Here is an 18,391-nt window from a genome sequence, read left to right as displayed (position 1 = left end):
TTATGCAAATAAAAATGGAACCACGTCGCATATACAGTGATGTAAGAGGCTTATTATTATTATTGCAAACATTTCATGAGGGTTAGACAAAGCACAAAAAAAAGCAAATGTAAAGAATAAATAGTTGCTAAATTTATTTTCAACGGTTTTGTGTTGACATTTTTGCTGATCTTTCTCGACTAACACAGTTACACCAATTCTGATGATTTTAGCTGGTTAACGAATTAGCTATCTGCCTCCAGGGGAAAACAGCAAAACCTTAGTGTGGCAATATTGCGCTCTTTTAATTTCCACAGGTGAGTTCGGTTTTCCTGCAGCTAAAGGGGAAATGGAAAGACTGGAACTGCACATCGACACACGTGAGAGGGGTTAAAAGAACTCCAAACCATGCGAGCGAAAATTTTGTGGCGTTTAAATCTTGACTGTTTAAAACCTCAGCATAAGTCTGTCAAGACCATAAGAGTGATTTTTTGCTAACCTGCGCTGTACCTGAATCCCCATACATGTCTGCAAAGTTTCCGATCACGGTAGCATTAGTTCATATATAGGCACGTCAGCTGATTCCTCATGGCATCTCATTAAGATTCTTTAATGTGGTGATTTTAGCTAAAGCCTAAATTGGAGTGTCATCAAACCTACAAACTCATGAAGTTAAAAAAAAAAAACCCTTAAGCTGATAACAAGGTGATTTAACTCTTGGTAATCTCATTTGAGCGTAAAGAAGAAGCTTAATTTCAGCAATGTCGTCTGGGATAATTCATGAAAATTCCAAGATTAGTGAAGCCCTCCTTTTCTGCTCAGTCTGTGTGGGAAGTAATTTGGCAAACTCGGTCAGAACGGCCTTCCACTGCTCTGCTTTCATTTCATGTACAGCCAAAAGAAGCGCCAGTCAAGATGATTATTAAATAGGGCTAAGTCTGTGATACTGTCTTCCAAAGATCAAATAATCTATTGATGTAATTGACAAAGATCACCACACACTGCAAAAGGATATATATAAAAAATAATAAATAAATCCATACAAGACATTCATGTTTGACAAGGAACTATATAAATAATAGATACTTGAGAAAGTTCTTCAATCTAGGGTTAGCTTCAACACACCCATACTCTTTTCCCTAGGTCAAGGTTTTCCAAGAGGTGCATCTTTTCTGGGCTGTTACTGAATAAATGCAAACGATGTATGAGAAAGAAAAAAATGCCCTCCGAGATGAAATTGGGACAGTTAGATAAACAAGGTGTAGCCAAAAGCAGGACTGGCCTATTTCCAGCCATTTTGTGGAGGATACAATGGAATAACGACAACACTTTTACAGTTACCTTTTCATTATTTATTCCTGTTTTCTCCTGCTTTGTCAAGGACAACAGTGTTAGGCTGAATGTGCAGTGGGTAGCTGATCACAAGTTCCACTGACTTTCAGCAAGTTCTTATAACACTTATGTAGTTTTTGGTACTTTTAGGTATTTCTATGTGGTGATTCAGGACAGGCCCTTTACGAAACGGTAAAATCGAGTTTAGCGAACTATACATTTAAATTAGTAAATTAGTTGTCAATCAATCTGTGCTATTTAGAGAATCCTACTAAAGACTCTCATTCTGTCACATCCCAGTGGGTGAGTGTAGTTTTGTGTTTGTGTGCAGTTCCCCTCATCACACCGCTGAGACTTTTAGCTGTTTGTCCACTGCATGATTAACTGCTTGTGAAATGTTTCCCTTGAAATGGGAACCTCAGACTGGACACCACTGTGCATTTTGTGGCAAGCAGAACTCAGGTAAGCGTCCATATCGGGCCAAAGTTGATGACGTTCTCCTGTTTGTGTCACGCGAGAGAAATGCGGGCGAAAATGCTCTCTTTAAAGAACACAACCTACTTTATATGAGTGCTATTTAACAGTGACACAAATACAACTTTAAACCCAAAGTGAGATTTTACTTTCTTTACTTTTCAAGAGGCTTGTTGGCCAGTGAGTCATGCACATTAATCAAACACAGATAGAGAGAGTATTTCTGAGTAGTTTCTGTGTCTGAGGAGCGCAGTAAGGCAACGCAAACTTCATTATGCCAACTTTGCCCTAAAACCTCTGCAGACTTCTCCACGGTGCTCCGACATGATTAATGCAAATGGGGCAGTATGTCCTTTAGCAGGTACATCTATGTGGATTGTTTGGATTTGCACTATCATACAATCAACACGCAACGTCTTAAATGTCAGCCTCTCAAATCCCCACTAATACCTATCTGGTGAAAGGTTAATGTTTTCTTTTGTGGGTGTGCGTTTGTTTTTTTCTACGTCATAGGCCTGCAATCTTTGCAAAACAAATTTTTGGAAAAGTTACATAACTCACTCACACTGGCATTGTGTCCAGGGTGTGTTCAACCCCTTCACCCATCAGTTACAGCAAAGATACACCATAGGTTGAAGGATGAAATAAGCTAAGACATGCATTTCCACAGCTGCATTTAGACTTACAAATGGATGAACGTTAATGTCTTTTGTGCGCAGGGGTGCCCTTAACTATCCTTGTTTAGTGAAATGGTCCGTCTACCACTTCTGATTGGACTTCTTTCTTTAACCTCCCATAATGTGTTGGAAGGCATATAAAAAAAAAATAGTTTTTCATCTCCACTTTAATCTAATTACGAGAACTTTACCCTGTTTTCTAAGACAATTAACACAGGGCTGGCACTTATTAATTCTGTCCCACCCACCTTCTGTGGCCTACAATTACAAAACTTTGATCCATCCTCATTAGCTTTGTGGAACAATACATGATTATTATGCTTTAGAAATCACAGAGACATGGAGGACGAGCGAGAGAGGATAGCATTGTAGCCTTTCGCTCTCAAAGAACGCTTCCCAGAATTAAAAAAAATAATAATAATTGCTAAACAATTACTGGCAAATCAGCTGAATAATTTTTTTTAACTTTCATAAATCTTTTCTCTAGCCATAAGATTTATTTTGTCCAGAAGTGTTGGTTTTTTCTTTCTGTGATGAAAGTGAAAGAACAGTCACTTCCAATTACAACGTTTTTATTAATCCCTTGTGTTTCCCATTATGAAGAGTGTAGAGCTGAAACCATATTAACTTTTCCTGTCGGCATTACCAAAATATTTTTGATCCAACACCAGTAAATCATCAAGAAACTACAACACCTAAATGTTTATCATCATCTCACCCAATGACCCAATGATAGACAACTCATAAAACAATCAGCCACAGGCAGTGAAAATATGGACAACATTATCCATATCACCAACACCGGAGACCCCCAGAGCTGTGTCTTTAGTCCCTTACTTTACGAATACACTCTTCACAAATGACTGCCAGAGTTTACTGCCCACCACCACTTACTACAAATTATCCAGACTACTTAATGCAAGCTAAACTTTCAAAGATTTTGGGCTTACCATATAAAATAAACCAAGATCACTGTTTTTTGCATCCCACCTCCTCCTGCTACTACTTTACAAAAGCATCATTCAAGCATCTTTCTCTGGTGCTGCCCCCGTTTCTTCACTCTACTGTCGCCACAAAGAACAAGCTCATCAAATCTGAGCTGGTTCTTCATTTGCACTCCCGTCTGGCCACAGATCCAAAACTCTAGCCTGGGAAAAGAAGCCAGTTTTAAAGAAAAGTTTTGTACCCTCTGCCATCATTGCACTAAACAAACCCCTGTGACAATCATCCCTTTGTATTTCCTGTGATATGATGTCAGCGTGCATAAAGGGAGGGGGGGCGAGGGAAACAAATGGGGGCTGTGTGTGCTATATATGTTATATCAATGAGGCTGTGTAGATGTGAGATATGGGGAAAATGTAAATGCTGCTGTGCGTGTTTGTGATGTGACACGCTTCGGGAGACGTGTAAGTTATTTATGTCTGCAGCTTGGAGTATGTAATGACGTGAAAAAAGATCATCCCTGTGAGAGTGTATAGATTATAAATATTCCTGTTTTCTAAATGCCAAAATAGTGAGATCATCTCGTCACTTTGTTTTGCCACTGTAATATAATGTTTCTTTTGGTTTTTTTTTGGGGTTGTTTGTTGTGTTCCTTTTTCAAAGCTCCTTGAGTTGGCTCTTTGCTGAAATGTTTTCAACAAATAAACCCTGACTTTTTTCACTTTCTTCAAAATCAAAGGTTTACATAGGATCACTCTTCCCACGAGCAATTTGAAATTATTTTAAAAAAAAAAGCCAAACAAATCCCCTGCAATGAGACGGGAATTGAACTGAATAGGTTGAAACTGCACCGACAAATGCCATCATGCCATCATTGGTATTTGTCTCCTTTGGCTCAGTTGTTTGGCAATATTTATCATTGTTAAATTTCAACCAAAAAAAAGAGAAGCTTTCAAACCAGAGAGTACCATCCCAACTATCAAAGTCTGGGATGGCGGAATAAAATTGCGAGGTGTTTTGCAATAGTAGAGATTGATGCACTTTATAATATAGTTGTCTTCAATAAAAAATAAAAAAAGTATTTCAATGAGGCTTGATTCAGTCTAAAAATATCTATTAAGAATGAAAAAAAAAAAAAAACTTAACAGGTTTTCAACACTTTTCTGAACCTCCTGATAAATCCGGCAGTCAGCTGACTGCCCCCATTTCTTTCCCTTTAAAAATCTTTGGATAACTTATTATTGCTACATTTTATTAGCAAGGTCACCACTATAGAAGGAAAAAAAATAATATCTTCAGATATGCTGCTCCCGCTTCCAGAATAAACTGCAAAACTCTTTGCACCTGTTTGCAGGGGCTTTTTCTAACTCGTCCAGACCTTAATGCTGTTTTTAAAGTTGATGCACCATCTTTAAAGCTTTTTTTATGGTTGGAATATCTTGATTTCTACCTGTTTGTACAACTGGAACTCTGTTTTTTTTTTTTTTTTGTGCATATGCCTGTCTTGGCCAGAATATGCTGACAAAAGAAACACCATATTTCAAAATATATCGACATAATTTGAATATTGTCGTGAACCGCGTTTGTGTGCGTGGGCGTCGGCAAAGTTTCACAACCCAAACTAGTCACCCATGCCACCGTTGCATTATCCACCATGAAGGTACAAGCAGGAGTTTTAAACTAACAGAAGCCTTTTTGAAAGTGCTGGAAGAAGTTGACATAGTAACTGGAGGGAGCCCACACAGACTCATCCCACACTCATCAAAGTCCAACTGGAGTTTTTAATCACAACCCTTTGTGAGGCGGCACTCCAGGCTGCCACTGTCGCATGCACACCTACTTGTTAGCGGCGATATTGAAATGTAAAATTAAACATTGCTTCACCACGAATAGTCCAAGGAATATTGATCTAGAAGGTGCTGTGTAGACACTCCGCTACGGTTTGAGTTGCAGCAAAGACGGTTCTAAAGATGCTGTCACGTGTTGCCGTATTAATGTTTGGTATTTTATTGAGCATCATTGTCCTGCCAGGTATTTGAAGTCCGTGAGTCACTTTTGGCGTCATCTGGGTAACGTTTCCTTCAGATGACGCCATCTCGTAATTAAAAAAAAAAAAAAAAAAAACAATCAGCCGACTGCCACTGAATACAATTGTCATGCTTTACTTGTGCCTCTGTGTGGTCAGATGATTATTAGCTGAAATAATAATCTTCCTGTCACTTTCAGTTTCAAGTATCGTGCACGCCACGTCGAGTCAAGTGTTCAAATGGAGTTGAATGAGGTTGTCCAATTGTGTTATTTCAAATGATATTAATTCATTACAACAACAACAAAAAGAAAACACACAAAAAAACAGTTTTTGGGCTAAACTTTAAAACAAAATTGGATAATAAAATAAAAATACTATAAATGCTTTTAAAACTAATGGATAGTTTAACCTAGGGGTGGAAAATACTAAATAGATAAACAGATGTAAGAACTGATTATTTTTTTAATCACTGCAGAAAAGCTAACAAACGTTCCTTCATTTACTTGTATCAGAAGAAACGGATCCCCTTTAATTCAGTCAGTCTGGAATCCTACTTTATGAGAAGTTTTTGTCTCTGTTATAGGATAAGTCAAAGCATGTAACAGGACTGTGTCCCAGTTTCATTTCCTCATGGGGAAACCTGGTGCAGACCATTATGCACATTAGAACTCTGCCAGTGCATCTGTAGTTATAAATGCACTTATAAACAGAGTAAGAAGAGATGTGTGGCTTTCTGTATCTCTATCATGTGGAAAGCTGTCACTGACTGTTACAGTCACTTTATATATTTCTGCAAAAACTGTCAGAATATTTTTTTGACCGTTTTTGTCAGAAAAAACTGTCAGAAATTTGTTTTTTTCAGACTTGTGTTTATGTACACAAACACAGGTCAATTTGTGTACTTTTTTTTTTCTTTTCATCCGTTGATCATATATGGATAGTTGGTCAGATTTATGCCAAACCTAGCAAGGCCAGAAGTGAATTGAAACATAAAATGCCACCATGGTGAAAAAAACATTATTTTTTATGTATTAGTGCTTCAGGCTTGACCCATATAGTGCTCAACCTACCCAAAGTCTGTGAGATAAGCTAATTTACAATTCTATAGTGTTTCTCACAAAAACAAACATTACTGATCACTTTGTATTTTTCTGGATAATTGTAAAAATAACTGACAACACAGCATTAGAGGCTCTATTTAGTTATGTTTTCTTCTTTTCTTAAAGTCAAACTTCCTGTCCATTAGCAGTGCATGTTTAATTAAGGGAACTGGTTTAAAGTTACAATAGTTTAATCGATCCAAATCTGGGTTTTTTGCTCCATGTTTATCTTGCAAGTCCCAAGCAGACTATGCTGCTACTTTAGTAATTGCTACTACACCGTCATCCACATCAAATTCATTGGGGTTCTCAAAACTGTTTTATACTGCACTGCCCTTACCAGTAGTTTTATTTTGGAGTCACAATAGCTCAGGAATTTGTGTTTTGTTACTTGGACTTTTAACTTGCTTTTATCTGTCAGGTAAGCTACATGCAAATCTTTTCTTGGGGGAAAAAAACATGTATGAGTTCCAGCTTTCTTCTTTCAAATTCACAAAAGAAGTAATATTTGAACCGTAGAAAAAAAATCTGCTTAGTCTGGATGGAATTCAATTGGCCTCCACTAATAAAGTGAAGAATGTTCCAATTAGATTTCTTATTCAAAACAGATTTTTAGAACCTCTCTCTTTTTCTTTTTTTTTACAAAAGAGAAAGGATTGATATATCCTCTCCCAAACTGGTACAAAAAAAAAACTATCAATGGATTTGTCTCTTCAAGGCTGGATTACTTTCATTTTTTTACTAATCAAGAAGTCCAAAATCTCGAAATGCTAGACTGAAAGCGCTGATGAGAATGTAAAAAACAGGGAGTGCATTTCTCTTTTTGTTCTCACTCTGGCATCCTGGTAAATTCAGAATGTAATTGAAAATTCTCCTTTATATATGTAGTTGTCTTTTTTTTTTTTTTTTACATCTTGCTGCAAATTCCCTCACCCTTTTTTTTGTCAATTTCTTACATTAGATGTTTTTTGAGAAAAAGAAAAGAAAAACTTCTTCGTCTACATGGTGAGGTTGCGGTTGGTAGTGTCAACTTCCACAAAAAAATAAAACATTTCAAATTTAGGCTAGGAAGGGTTTTTTTATTCAAAGATACTTCTGTTTCCTCTCACTCCTCTGAAACCTGGTCCTAGTGGCATAGCTCTTGATTGCTTGATAGAATCTCGGAGGCAGTATTGCTTGCAACATGGCTGCCGATAAGCCACTTCAAAATAATACAAAACTCAAAAAAAGGAACCTATTCAATTGAGTTTATTTGAGCTTTGATTATACTTTTGGTTTTATTTTTGTTTAACGGTCGGTTATATTACTATTCCAATAACTTAGTCTAAACCAACTATAAAGCGTCCATTGAAGACAACCTGACACCAGATGGTTTGTTACACAGAACCATCTGTGTATCCTTATAATTGGATTCAAACGAGCACAGCTCAGCAGTATCGTTCCAGCATGTCAGTGCTGTTCCCATCATTTATACAGCTTCATGTCATACAGGGTGAGTTTCATAAGAGGTGTTGAACTCAGGCCCCATCAAGACCTGTCCATAATGCAAAAGCAGACTATATATAATCAGAATTCATAGTCCAGCAAAGTAATGTATATCTGTTCTATCCTATAAAATCACTCATTTCCGAAACACAAAGGTTCTATTTAGTTCCACATGTTGCACAGTACCTGTGGTATCGTACCACTAAAATTAAGGGCCGGCTGGAGTAACTCTGCACGTTGCTTTGGATTTCTAAAGAATTGTCCAAACATGTGCTGCAACAATTTTTCTTTCTGGTTTGGATGCGGTGCAGCAGGAATCTTTGGTTGTTTTTTTTTTTCTTTTCTTTTGGTCAGTTGCAAGGTGGCAACAAGGTGTTGTTTGTACAACTGGGAGGAGCTGATTAGCATCTTGGAAACTCAACTGATACATGAACCACAACCCCAAAACTCAGAGGAGTTGAAACTGAGGCTTCCGTGTCTTCCAGTGATCATATTGGGCAAGAATCATATCCCCAACTCCAACATCCCCCCTCCTGGATTTCTTGCCATACAGCCAGACCGACATTTAAAGAGGAGTGAAAAAAAGCATGACATGGATTATAAGGATATTCTGACAGCTGATGATGTCACCTAGGACATATTACTGTGAAATAGAGAAACTGAGCTGTTAGCATGGCACAACAGTACACTTCAGTACACAGTAGATCCACTTCTATCTTTTTGTACCGTTTGACACATTTGGTATAGAGGATTCCCCTATATGTGGTGGAAGCCATGGCGATGACATCACAGAGGGGCGGGGAAACTGGCAGCGGGGTAAAAAGGTTCACACACACACTAATCCAGTGATCAGGTCTCACCATGGGGGAAGAGAGAGTGGCGGCTTTGTCCATAATCCAGAGCTCAGTGGTCAGGTGAACAGTTCAGGTCAGGAAAAGCGAGGGTCTAGAGGGCAAAAGAAATTCAGAGTCCGTGAGGCAGGCGTCAAAATTCAGGTAAAAGAAGCCAAAAGCAGAGAAACTTGGAGCAGGCAAAGACAAAGGCCAAGAGGCAGAAAACCGATCAGGAATTCAAACATGGAACACATGAAGAAAATCATGACGTGTCCCACATGGCAGCAAAAAAAATAAAAAGTCCCATTCTTCCATGAACATGTTAAATGTAACTGATACATCTAGATTTCAGCCAAAAATTGCATCTAGCGCGTGCACAGTCGTACACGCGTACGCGTCCAAGTGTTATGTTAGTTTAACGGACAATGAATTCTACGAGTTAAGAAACTAGAGTTACTTCTTGTTAGACCCCTTCCTCCAATTCTACAAAAACATTTTGAAAGGCATGCGACGTTTTCTCAAATGTCACACTGATTTTTCTATGCAGTTATCAATAAGGATAAGAATAACAAAACGCTGTTGGAATAACTTTTCCATTAACTAGTTCATTTCAGTTACTGTCTTCTTACAAGCCACTGGGAGCTGCGTGGTTCCAACACCGGAGGCAGGCAAATTGAACATTGCACATGGCACAACTGGGGGTGCGTACACGTAAACACAGGTTTTGCAGAGTCTTCCCTGTAATTAATGAAAGCTGCAGTAATTATGAAACATAGCAAAATAAACCACAAGGCTGAAATTACAAATTGATTTGTTAATAGGATAAAGTCTCTGAATATGTTGTATTTCTTCCTGCCTGGGAGTCCATTTCTGTAACATTCAGCCAGTTGTAATCTGGTAATCATCTCTCTCAGCTGCAGGCTCCTTGCCTCCTCAGTGGCATGCACAAATTTGGTGTTGACTTTAATTGAATATTGATTTGTTTGTCTCACTCCCCCTCCCCCCTTTCCTCCATCTTACTGCCTCCTTTCAAAGTGTGATTAACCACATTCAACATACATGTCTCCATCAATCCATCGCGAGACAATAAATCATGTATTAGCAAGACTGAACCAAATTGTTAAGGGTCTGACGAAGAAGCAGACATACATTTCATACATCAGTATGTTTTTTTTTTTTTTTGAAGAACTGTTGGAAAGGGTAAGGAGTTCTTAAAGAGACAGAGGCCAGCTTTAAGGCTTCAGATACAGCTTTGATGCAAAGTTTCATTTGTTTTAAGTTATTCTTAACATATGTACAGTATTTTGCATAACAGCTGAAGGTAACAGTTACTTTATTGTGCTATAAAGTGGCACTACATGGCCTCTAAAATACTCTGAGCAACTACTTTAGCAGAGTTTCCATATTCTAACCTAACAAGTTAATGGCATGTTACTTTGAAAAAAAAATAGAATTTAACTCTTGTGTCTCAGTTGTTTTATGCATTGTGTAAGTATATTGTACACACATTGGCTTTTTAATAGCAGGTACAACTTCTGCATTGCTTGTCAAAGTAGCAAATCTTCTCACCATCTGGCAGATATACATTGTACTACGCAGTACAAGTGTTGACAAGAGTCAAAGAAAGGGGATTTATGTTGCATAAACGTTGTTTGTGCCAGATGGTCCGGAAACTGTGAAACTGTGGATCGACTGGGACTCTAGTAGAACAATCTCTCAGGTTTACAGACGATGGTCTGGAAGTGAGAAAATGTTCAATGAGTGGCAATGGAGGTGCAAGACAGCAGGACAATGGGCAAACTGGTTTAAGATGATTGAAAGGCAATGCGCCTCAAATGCCCAGTGCTTGCAGTCATGGTGTGCATGATCCCATCTGTAAATTAACTTGATGGGCTACACCAGTGGAAGACCTCTTCTGTCAGTTAAGAATCAGAAACAGACGATAAAGTGAATCAGAATTGGACTATGACAGAATTAGTAGAAATTTGCCTGGGCCAATAAGTCTTAAAGGCAACTGCAACATTCATGTGACCGTCACAATTTGATACTGAAAGCCAAAACAAAACATGGAAGTGTGGCTCCACATGTGAATTATGTGTCATTGTGCCAAGTGAATGGTCCAAAGGTTTTGCCTCTACTCTCTTTCTCTTCAACCTGTTCTCCAACACTAAGCTGGTGCATAAAGTACACTTCTCAACATCACTTGCGCAGTACTCATCTGAACACAGAACTTCTCACTGTGCTGAAATGAGGGAAAGGAATCTTATGCCACAACATCATCCTTGTCCCCGATGGCAGCAACAGACCGGGCTCCAGTTTCAGCCAATTACACCAACAAACAGGGTCCAGAGCGCTGATCAGTCGCATGTTGCCATCAGAGCCCATGAATTGTTAAACAGCCCGAGCACTTTGTGTCTGAAAGAGCTGACAAATGCAACCGCTGCATCTGCCAGACGTACACTAATTTGAGCAGCCGCAATCAAGGGAGCTCGTATTATTGCCCTATCGATCCGAGTGGGGAGAGAAATGAGCATCTCAGTTAAGCCCGGTTGGCTGGGCCTAACAGGTACGAGGCATGGCAGAAGAGAAGAGAGTCTTGGAGATGTGGAGGCTCCTTTGGGTGTGATTGACATGACTAGGCACTGAGCTGCTGTAATAAAATGGAGTTTAGAAAAGCTTTTTCTTTAATTCAACTATGGTATTTTTTCATAGTAATTAAAGGGAACAGATAACTTCAATCAATCCAGTCGTTTTGTTGTATGGGAGTAAAAAAAAAAAGATACAATCACAGGAGCAGAGAGTGGATTATTTACCAATTCATTTTGGCAAAACTTATAAAATACAGGATCCAAAGCCTCGGTGGAACCTATAGATTTTTAAAAGGCAGCGATATACTTATAAATGTTTGAGAGCATTTAAATAAACAGGTACCAAATAATGTAGAAATGAAGGAAGGTAAATTCTGAAAGAATTATGTCCACTCATTTCAAAAGTGGACATAATTCACTTTTAGAATAAACATGAGAATGTTTTGTATTTCTAAAAGTCTGTATTTACGACATCGACGTCTTCGGCAGGATCTCACGATGCCTCTGATCAGTATTATTTGACAACTTAAACCGAAAAACTTTAGCCATATTTACTGACAAGAAATGCACTTTTTTTAATGGTTTTTCTTTTTTAATTGCATTACCAAAAAAATGTTTATAAAATAATACCATAAAATATGTTTTGACATGTCAAATACCTGCAGAGTGGGATGAAATTGTCAGTATCCATGTCCTGTAAGGTGGAAAAACAAAGAAGCCTCATCTTAATCCATTGCCAGATTTCACAGTAATTCCCCGACAAATCATGAAGCCGAAACAAAGAAGACTAAATGCTTCTTGGAGCCCACTGATAGAGTGAACTGATGGTTTTAATTTCATAACGCAACGCTGACCTCAAACTAGTGGAGCAGAATCTGATAAAACAGGACAAAGTTCAAGTTGTGCATGCTATTTTTGCTTTTTGTAATATATATATATATATATATATATATATTCTACTTGAGATAGTGAACCATATATCTTTGGCAGCGTATACTTATGAACTGCTTTCCATACTTATTTATTATTCTTGTGGAGAAATAGGAATTCAATGTACTTATCTAGAAGTACATCAGCGATGCCTGGTCAAGAGGTTGGCAGAATAGCTAAAAATTGTAATGGGGTGAGATTGACTACCTTTAAAACTTCAAGTAGTAATTTTTTAAAAGTACTTAATTAAGAACAAATATGTATTTGTTTTGAAAGGCTACTTAACTGATTGTAATACCAGATCCTTTTGTTTTTTGTAAGCGAGGATGTAATGAGTCAAAAATACATTTATACTAACAAAAATAAAATCAACTAAAACACCAGCCCTAAGCCCTAAAACACCAGAAAAAAAATTCAACTTAAACATTTATTTTGTATTTCATGTGATCATTATCCTGTTCAGAAATTCTGCGATGCTTGTGTTGATCAAAGTGTCTTACCTTCGCAGTTTTTGCAGTTTGGGGTATACTAAAAGTTTAAAGGATCAGGTGGCTGAACTAGCTAAACAAAATTAAAGTCAATGATTAATGAATTATTGGATGTCAAAAAAACAGAAAGATGAAAAACAAAAGAAAACAATTCAACTTTAACATTAAAAGATTACAATAAACCCTGAGTGAAAGAATGAATCATATATATGTGGAATCTGAACTACTTGCAGCTGAGAGCAACAATCCTCAGTGACAAAACCTATTAGAGGTTTAGCTGTAATAACATTTTTGGTGAATTCTTGACACAAATAAAATAAATATATATATTTGGATGTGATCATTAGAACAAGACTTGAGAAAAACAACTTAGAATACTGTTACTTTTCTTCTGTGTTCTTTAGTGAATTGAAGTGAGGAGGGACAAAGAGACCAAGTGTAACCCTTTGGATAAAGCATAAAATCTGAAAAGGTAATTTAAGTCAAGAGAAGTTAATTTAAAAGATGGAGTGAACCTTGTTTCTCTTGGTTTAAAAAAAAATCAGATCCAGAATGTTTTTTTTTTTTTTTTGTAGTATATCAAAAATACTGCAATTTAATTTAACAAATGACTTGTTCAGTTTACGGAGTTTTCTCGGTTTCACAATAAATAATTGTTAAAGCAAAGACCTGGTACAATCTTCAGTGTTATTTTTGACATTAAATTATACTTAAAATGTCCCACTCTCATAACAAAATGACATTTCAGTAATTTTTCTGCATTAGGCTCCCCCTAGGGTTCCCATGACAACTCTGATCTTTTATAAATTTCACTGATAAAGTTAAGTGCATAAATTCAGTCATCAGATAATAATATATTTATTCTAAATACAGTGCAGAGAGCTATTCAGAAAGTGTTTTTGAATACCCGAGATTGTTGATATATTGACATTCTAAGCCGTTTCACCTTTCTGCCTCATGCACTGCCACCTACTGGGCAGTCGATATCAATTCACAAAAATATGTATCAAGTAAAAAGGGAATCTTTACATCTACTTGGATATTCCAAATAGGGCATATATTCCACGTTATTTACCTTGATTTCCATAAATGTGCATCATTATTTGCAAACTAGCTGCTTTCTGTGGAAGATTACAAAGCTGCAGTTCTGATGCTAACGTGTATGTAAGCAAAAATAAATAAATGCTTTTTTGTTTCAGCAGATTTAATTTGCTGCTGTCCTGCCCTGCAACTGTGCTACAGCTACCATCAATTTTCTTATCATGTCTTGCTTAAATAGGAGGGAAAAAAAGTTGCCTCTGCTAAGTGAAGCTGCCAATCACTACAAGGGGAAACAGACCAGCACTGCGACTGGCGATGACAAGAGATCGTCCTACATCATTTTTTCCATGTTTACACATCAACAGCTGCTTTTATTAGATATTACCATAAAGTTTGTGCTTTTCTTAAATATCTGAAAAGTTCACAGCTTTTACTTCATATGTGATGACCGCAGGTGAGATCATGCTAAGTTTGCAGAAGTCTGAACACCAAACTGAAAACTTCTCCAGAACCACATCCTGGTGAACACGGTGTCCCTTGGTGGGTTGAGGCTGTTAGAACTGTACTCTGTTTGTGCTTTTTTTTTCTTCTGAAAACAACAACGTTGATTCAAGTCAGCGGTCCTCTTGTCGACTCTGGTCTGTGCTGTTGTTTTGTGGTCTGACACTTTCGAAAGATTATTTTCAAGCCAGAGATCCAAAATAACATGAATATCTTGCAATATTGTACAACATAATGGAATTCTGTGCCTATCCTCTGGTATTATCCATCTCCTGACTTGTGTGCACTGAATCAGATTGAGCCCATCCTGCACAGATTTTTTTATTCTTTTTTACTTGCAGCTCTGTGGGAAGGCAGTCACATCATGTAACTCAGATGTAGTGCCACCAGCGGTGTAAAATCCTTTCATAAGAAGACAAACATTTCCACTGAGGATAGTGCTGGCTGCTTGCTCCTCATAATCCTGTGTATTATTATTAAACAATTGATGCCATAACAAATGGGGACTGATGACAATGTTTTAGACCTCAGATGAAACGCCTCATTAGGTCTGTTGTGGATTTACTATGTAATCCAAATATGACATGTTACGTGGAAAATACTCTGATATCCTTGAAAAAAGTTTTTTTTATTTATTTTTTATTGCTTTTAAACTGCAACCTGGCAACAGTGAATTTAAAACGTGCACATGTCCCAAGTTTCTGTTGGAAATATGTGAACAAAACAGATATGAAAAGTGACAAAATAGAGTAAAAATTAGAAAGAAAAGGTGCAAAAGTGTACATGCTTTACTGACTTGGCTCTACCAGTGACGGTTTAACGTCAGGCAATAAGCCGATCGACACTCACACAAATCCTAACAGTTAAATGTTTGCGAGTGGCAATAAATTGAATCAGTGTTGCTGTTACTGTACTCAATAACCACTTTGTCGATGTCAGTTTACAGTAGAAAATGTTACGTCTCCAGATAAAAGTAACCAAGACAGTGTTATTGATAGAAATATTTACTCCATCCCTACAGGTAAAATAGATGGAAAACTACATTCTGGATACTTTATGGAAACTCAAAAATTAAGCAATACAAAATACTTTATCCTTAACCTTATTCTTTCCACAAAATAATTATTATTTTAACACATGCAGACACATTTTATAGGCTTTTTTTCCCTTTACATATATGAGTATAAATAGAGTAACATATTTTTACATCTAATAAATTGCTGATATAAATAAAATTATGAAGAGTGTTATTTATGTGATAAAAATTGTTGGTAGACAATAACAGGTTTCTCACATTGCATCATCGGGGATTTCTGAATTCACATTAGTGATTAGAGATTTTTTTTATTCCCCCCCGCCCCCCGAGTGTAATAGAAAACTCACATGATTCAAAACAGAAGGGCGACTTCTTCCATGCCCCTCAGTTGCTTGTAGCACGCCTTTAGGCCAAGTTGCCCCAGGCACTGAGACACATTAACAATGTAAAATACGGTGCCACAGGTATTTGCAGATTTTAGGATGTGCTCTCATAACCAGATTGAGAAAATTACAGGAAACTAAACGTTGTAATTCTGGAACATTTAGTTCAGTTCAATTAAACGTTATTAGCCCCAACAGGAAATTTGCAGCACTGTCAGCAGCTACACACATAACATAAAAACATACAGCAATTTGATCAACAAACAATCTTTCGCTGCAGAAAAGGAGGGTCAGTGGAATCTTCACATACTGGAATTTATCAATCTGACAGAAATGGCAATGAAAGATTTCCTCAGTCTATTGGTTTTACAGAGTGTCATTCTATATCTCTGTCATGATTGCAACAGTTGAAATTTAGCCCGTAGTGGTTTGATGGGACCCGATATAACAATCTTATCTTATTTATATTTATAGACGTCACTAGGATTGCCAAGGGGCATGGCAGCGATTTTACTGCATTTTTTAATGAAGTTCTTCTTCCTGACAAAACGTGACAAAGATAAGAGAAAAGATAGGAATGGATTCAAAAAAAGAAAACAAGTAAAAAAAAAAAACACTTTCACAAGAACAGTGCAAAGTTTACGATAAACGTGCATAAGCTGGAGTGCAACCACAATGTTGCACCAACCCCCGGGTTGGTGACCACCCATTGGCTTAGTGGTCACTGCTACATCTCTGTCCGAAGAGTACACAATTCCAAAAACACAGATTTCCAAATTGGAGTCAAAGTCTAGCTGATTCAGCTATGTTCCAGTAAAAGTCGGAAAACGTATACATTTTCACACCGCCACAACCTCCTTCTCTCCTTAGGGATGTGAGAATATCCACCTGAACATCAAAAGAGGAATCTACGATGCCCACTCTAGAGGTGCGCCATGACTGTCTATGTTAAAGAAACTCCTTGTGACACAGAAACTGGCATATGAATGTCAGCAGGAGAATAAGAAATGTCAAACTTAGGCTGTTCCTCACATTGTTATTCAGTTCAGGGCAGTCTATCAGGGAGCTGGTTATGGTAATCAGGTTTTGAAAGACGTTGAATGTGCAAAACATTTTCTTAAGATCTCAAACAATTGGGTCAAAATCGACAAACTAAGAGACCCTGTTGCGTGCCACCATGCCCAGCCCAATGTCTTTTTTTCCTTCAGTTTACTATGTTTTAGAGTGTACCATGTTCAGACGTGGGTCTTCATCAGATGAAAATAAGTTTTACGGTAAATGATTGCCGTCTCCAGGTAGGCTTAAGGTTGATGGAAGTCTAAGCACTGACTAAAATGGAAATCGTTGTATTTGTAGTTGAGGAGAAGGAAATTTGAATAAAATTGTGATGGATTATGGGAAATAATAAAATGAGGATGTCAGTGCTGTGCTAAAAAAGAAAAGGTCACAGTTGACGTAGAGCGAATGTACAGAATACAACTTCTATCACACTCAGGAATAACTGCAATCAGGCAATTTATCCAGCCATCTGTTGATGCTACCTGGTCAGAGTTTGCATGAGCACTTTTAGATGGCCGAGGATTTATTGTGCAACAAAAAGTAATTCGTCCATTAAACAGAGTTAACGGATGAAATTACTAACTCTAAAGACATTAGAGTTAGTAATTTGAGGGTGCTAGAAACTCTTTTTTTTAAATAAATTATTGAAGACATGCTTTCTTCTCTCGTGTCTCATTATCTTTGTTTTAAGGGCAGATACAGAATAATTGCCTCTTTTCAATTCCACAAATGAATGCCAACTCTGTCAATAAAGAATAAATTTAATTCAATATTACCACTGTTTGTCAGTCGTTTTTTTTGTTGTTGTTTTTTGTCTTTCTACATTATATGAAGTATAAATGGGATGGCCGAACAAGAGAAATTATGGTCTAAAGAGTCATCCGAAGTATGTTGGGGTAATAAATACCCAAGATTTCTCACCTCAGAGTAAGAGGCTAGTAACATTTTTCACCAGTTAGTGGCACTGACTGCAAAGCCAGCTTGTGAATATGATGCCATGTGCCGATTCACAAATCAAGGGAGGACCTGAGGGGAAGGTGATTGCTCTTGTTAATGGGTGGCCATTAAGCTAAATAAAAGTTGATGTGAAATTGATGAGTTTGTCTTGAGGCGGGTTTGCATATGGAAAACAAATTTGCTGGAATCAAAATTCGCTCCGCATCCCGCTAGACTCTTAATCACAGGAAAGAAAACCTTTCAGACTAAATCTATTCGTGTCACTTTTTATCTTGGCCAATAAAAGCAGATTTGACTCCGACTGGGCAGCCACTCATCATCCCTGTTTACAAGAGAAGAGAAATGTAAAGATAAGAAAGTGTTTCAGGTTGAGTACCATCAATTACACACGGCCTCATTCCCCACCCCGATGTGTGTTGCACATAAAAGTGGATCTAATGTTATCCAAAGTAACATAACATATCAGGACATGTTTAAAGCACAGCCACTTTGTTTGAATTAGAGGCCCTGTCAAAGCAGACTACACCTGTGGTACAATGTCAAAATCGAGCTAAAAA

The 18,391-nt window shown here is 37.5% G+C and overlaps 1 protein-coding gene across 2 annotated transcripts in view; it reads right to left on the bottom strand.

Moving 5' to 3' along the window:
- The window catches only part of ca10 (carbonic anhydrase 10), a 366,634-nt gene that overhangs the window by 330,090 nt on the left and 18,153 nt on the right, over positions 1–18,391 (bottom strand). The window contains exon 3 of one of the 2 annotated variants that reach the window (XM_023341541.1): positions 8,879–8,963. The exons of the other annotated variant lie outside the window; for it this stretch is intronic. The gene's annotated coding sequence lies outside the window, so the exon portion shown is untranslated. The remainder of the gene's footprint in view (positions 1–8,878; positions 8,964–18,391) is intronic. 2 annotated transcript variants of the gene reach the window in all.

The sequence above is a fragment of the Xiphophorus maculatus genome, chromosome 10 (genome assembly GCF_002775205.1).
Source record: "Xiphophorus maculatus strain JP 163 A chromosome 10, X_maculatus-5.0-male, whole genome shotgun sequence".
Taxonomy (NCBI): domain Eukaryota; kingdom Metazoa; phylum Chordata; class Actinopteri; order Cyprinodontiformes; family Poeciliidae; genus Xiphophorus; species Xiphophorus maculatus.
The sequence above is the reverse complement of the archived record's forward strand: the minus strand, read 5'-3'. Positions and strand labels throughout refer to the sequence as shown.